The 4565-nt window shown below is 41.4% G+C and overlaps 1 non-coding gene across 1 annotated transcript; it reads right to left on the reverse strand.

Annotated features, from left to right (window-relative positions):
* Positions 1-3901: 3901 nt before the first annotated feature.
* Positions 3902-3975, reverse strand: TRNAK-UUU (transfer RNA lysine (anticodon UUU)). The gene has a single exon. It is a non-coding gene; the product is annotated as a tRNA-Lys (tRNA).
* Positions 3976-4565: the final 590 nt, after the last annotated feature.

Genomic DNA, 4565 nt, shown 5'->3' on the forward strand with positions numbered 1-4565 from the left:
GACAGCAAATTCAAAATATGACGATGTTGAGATTTCGGCAGTCACTTCTAATAAATGGGAGGTTCACTCAAGTTCTTCACCATTTCCCTGAAAGGGAACATTATTACCTGCCTTGTGATAGGCACTTTGGCGTGATTGAGAGAAAACAAAGGAAAATAGAAAGATCTGAAACTTTTGAAGAGTGGGATAGTTTGATAGAAGAGAGTTAGCTTGTTGTAAGAGTGGAAAGGGATATAGGAAAGAACTTTATACAGAAACAAAGGAAAGTTATACATTCAGCTCAGTTACGCTGATCGCGGTATGCAGATTCAGAAGTAGATAGATAGATAGATATGGATCTATTCAGAAATTATATATACGAAATGCATCACATGATCAACATTTACCCTTATGTCCAGAGTGAAAGCTGAAGGATGATTTGAACCTTACGTAGTATTTATGTGTTGAAAATAAACCACATTACTTACAGCTTAAATCTGTCAGAATACAAGCACTAGCCCATAAAAGTGGGTGTGTCAGTGAATGTCATTAGGGTCTATGATATTTCTGCAGTGCTTGGGAAAAGTTTTCACAAACCTTTTTTGATAATTTATTGACAACTCACACTGGTTTATGTCGATTTGATTTTTTTCTTTATGAATTATTGTAATGGGAGAAATATTTGTCTCTTTTTCCAAGCGAGCAGATGTTCCGTAAGTTGTCAATTAATTATCAAAAAAGGTTTGTGGAAACTGACTTATGTCACTTTTCCCGAGCACTGCAGATTTATTGTTGAATTTCTGATCTCAAAACTTAATAATCAAACTGCTAAAGTAGGTATTTTGTGTTAAGTTTGAGGAAGTAAATGTTTTTTTCAGTATGAGATAGGTCAATAATGTCCTTACTACAACTTTCAATTGTCTGTAGAAAAAGTGGTAATTTCTAATAAAGAACAATTTTTGCGAAAATATGTTTGTGTGTGTGTATGTATATATACTATTTTATTTTTATTTTATTAGGTTATTTTACGACGCTGTATCAACATCTAGGTTATTTAGCGTCTGAATGATATGAAGGTGATAATGCCGGTGAAATGAGTCCGGGGTCCAACACCGAAAGTTACCCAGCATTTGCTCGTATTGGGTTAAGGGAAAACCACGGAAAAAACCTCAACCAGGTAACTTGCCCCGACCGGGATTCGTACCCGGGCCACCTGGTTTCGCAGCTAGACGCGCGCTAACCGTTACTCCACAGGTGTGGACCTATATATATACAGGTTGAGTCAGGAGGAAAGGTACATGGTGTGAGGGGTGATAATATTGGTGATCCTGAACAAAAAAAAAAGTTTTTATGAACATCCCTTGTTCTTAACAGAATCTGACATACAGCTGTTTGAAAATCAGTCTCATGTCATTCATCAGCACTCATATGCGGACACAACCAAAACGACATTAGGTTGTAGTAAGATCAATGAAATATATCCTGGGCGTTGGATCGGTCCCGGTGGAGTCATTTATTGGCCACCGAGGTCACCCGACATTACTACATTGGATTACTGTGCGTGGAGTTAGCTTAAGAGCGAAGTCTACAAACGCAAAGTGTAAACTTCTCGCTCGTATTTTACATGCTTTTGATCAAGTAAAGAAATGCCCGAATCAGCTAGATCAGCAACACTGCAGGTGTCTCTAAGAACTGTAAAGTGCACTAAAGTCGACAGTGGACTTTTTGAATATGTTCTGTAAAGAAAAGTACACAATTAAACAACATAAGGTAACAGTGTTTTAATTTACTATCACCTGCACTTTTCATTTCCCTCATTGTTTCCATTAGCCATTAAGAACAGGGTGTTTCCGAGGTGCTGTTACAAACGTTCAGGGATGATGGCTAAGGGCACATGTATCAATTTGAGATCAGGAACCCTGGTCCGGAAATGACAGAGTCGAAAGTTACAAGCAAAAATAGTTCTGTGGAAGTGAAATAATTTTATTCCTCTGTACACCTTATTTATGTGAATTTATCTGTACATCTTACACATACTGTATTCATCTGACGTTGTTTACGTTGTCTACTTACAGTATTCCATTCAGTGCGCTGTCTGAGGGATGGGGACAGGAAACTACACTAAAGCAATGCAGATAGCGTAATGTGTAACGGACATGGTCGGTCCTGATATGCACGTCTGTAGACAGCAGTGTATGTGTACAAGCTGCAGTGTCTAGTCGATCAGTCCTAGTGAAATGGAGGAGTACACGAGAGCGGAATAAGCAGAACTGATTTTCGAATACGGATGAGTCAATGGGAACAGTAGACAAGCTCACAGCTTGTATCGGGTCTAGTACCCACTTAGGAGACATCCGGCCCATACCATTATTCCACAACTGTTTTAAAAGTTAAGGGAAGGAGGCCACGTGGTGCCAAATTATAATTCCATTTCCACACAACTATTTTTGCTTATAACTTTCGACTCGGTCATTTCCGGACCATGGTTCCTATCTCAAATTGATACATGTGCCCTTCGCCATCATCCCTGAAAGTTTCTAACACCACCTCGGAAACGCCCTGTATATACATTTTCGAGTACAAGTTCCACACATTAGGATTTCACTGTAGTTTGGGGAGAAAACAGTTTTAGTTATCTTGAAAAAAAAAAAAAGGTTTTCTGAAGTTAGGTCCTCCTTGAAATAGGTACCCTATTCAATTTATTCTTTTTGTTGGCATAAATTAGATTGAGCAAGCTTTGGGATTGAGCATACCTTTTTAGTTCAGCTGCAGCACGTAACGAACATGCGTGCTGTATGTTGTGCTGTAATAGAGTTACCTTCGGGCACACAAAAGAGAACATTGCCGATAGGCCACAAAGTAGCATCACCTGCGCGTGGCGGGTAACAAAAATTGAATATTGCTGTCATATGAACTTTCATACGAATTCAGAGGCTTATAATAGTAAACTACGGTCAGTTTACGGGAAAAAATGTCCGCCGTGTTATTGACTAGGACGCTCATGTATCAGCTACTATACTGGGTGTTCATTTCAAAGTGTGTCATGACGTCACTTTTGTGAGTCAGCGATTTGAAGCGAGTTTCAGCTTTTATGTCAGAGAAGTTGCCTATTAATCAAGGCGTTCAATCAGAACTTGAGAACGTGTACGGTATAACTTGAGCGTCGTAGCAACAGATGGCGGTCTGTACGTTCTGTGTGCTACCATAACCTCTTTCGAACTGTGTTTTGCGTGGGCAAGTCGTACGCAGGGTATTTGTTATCATCGGTTGCGTACGGCAACATTCCACAACACAAATCAAATTCTCCGTGTCCATGTTGACCGTCGAAGTTAATGTCAACAAATACTGTATGTAAGTAATCGTCTTAACCCTCTCCCCATACACCGACAGTAAGAAAAAAACTCACCTCAGTACGTGTTTCCAAACAGTTCACATTCCTGCCACTACCGGCGTTACGGTACGTATCGGTACGGACTCTTCTGAATGAACGCCGTACTTGCTAGGCAATTTCTCTGGCACATAGATAATACGCCTCTGCGGAAGTGTAGGAAGATTGAATTCTCTAGGCTCATCGGTTAGCCACATGACGGCATACAGCGAGCTATGACACACTTTGAACTGTACACGCAGTATTGCACGAATAATAAGAAAACTGTACTGTAGCACAATGAGGAACAGTGAGCAAAAAGAAGAAATTGTGAATGAGTCGCACAGCTCAGTTTTTAATCCGCTCAGGTTTCACAGTGGCATCATTTTCCTCAAAGCCACTCTCTGGCGAGTCATGTATCTTTTCTTTTCCGTCACATGCAGTTTAAGTTTATTTTTACGTCTGACCTGGTCAGAAAATAACTTCTACAAAGAAAAATTCCTATAAGAACTGCGCTGCAAACTATCTCAGAGAATAATTTCAAGGAAAAAATTGTTCCGGGGCCGGGTATCGATCCCGGGACCTCTGGTTGAAAGTACCAGCGCTCTTACCAACTGAGCTACCCGGGAACTCCACCCGACACCGTCTCAACTTTTCCCTTTATATCCACACAACTTGCGTGGGCTGACGAAACGTGCACTCGATGTGGGTCTCTGGCGTTTCGTCAGCCCACGCGAGTTGTGTGGATATAAAGGGAAAAGTTGAGACGGTGTCGGGTGGAGTTCCCAGGTAGCTCAGTTGGTAAGAGCGCTGGTACGTTGACTAGATTTGCATAATATATACGTCACTGTGTACGTTAACAGAAAACCACAATTCCAAGTCACACAGAGATTGTGTGCACTCGATTTGGGTCTCTGGCGTTTCGTCAGCCCACGCGAGTTGTGTGGGTATAAAGGGAAAAGTTGAGACGGTGTCGGGTGGAGTTCCCGGGTAGCTCAGTTGGTAAGCGCGCTGGTACGTTGACTAGATTTGCATAATACATACGTCACTGTGTACATTAACAGAAAAACCACAATTCCAAGTCACACAGAGATTGTGTGCACTCGATGTGGATCTCTGGCGTTTCGTCAGCCCACGCGATTTGTGTGGATATAAAGGGAAAAGTTGAGACGGTGTCGGGTGGAGTTCCCGGGTAGCTCAGTTGGTAAGAGCGCTGGTA

Source organism: Periplaneta americana, chromosome 11 (genome assembly GCF_040183065.1).
Source record: "Periplaneta americana isolate PAMFEO1 chromosome 11, P.americana_PAMFEO1_priV1, whole genome shotgun sequence".
NCBI lineage: Eukaryota > Metazoa > Arthropoda > Insecta > Blattodea > Blattidae > Periplaneta > Periplaneta americana.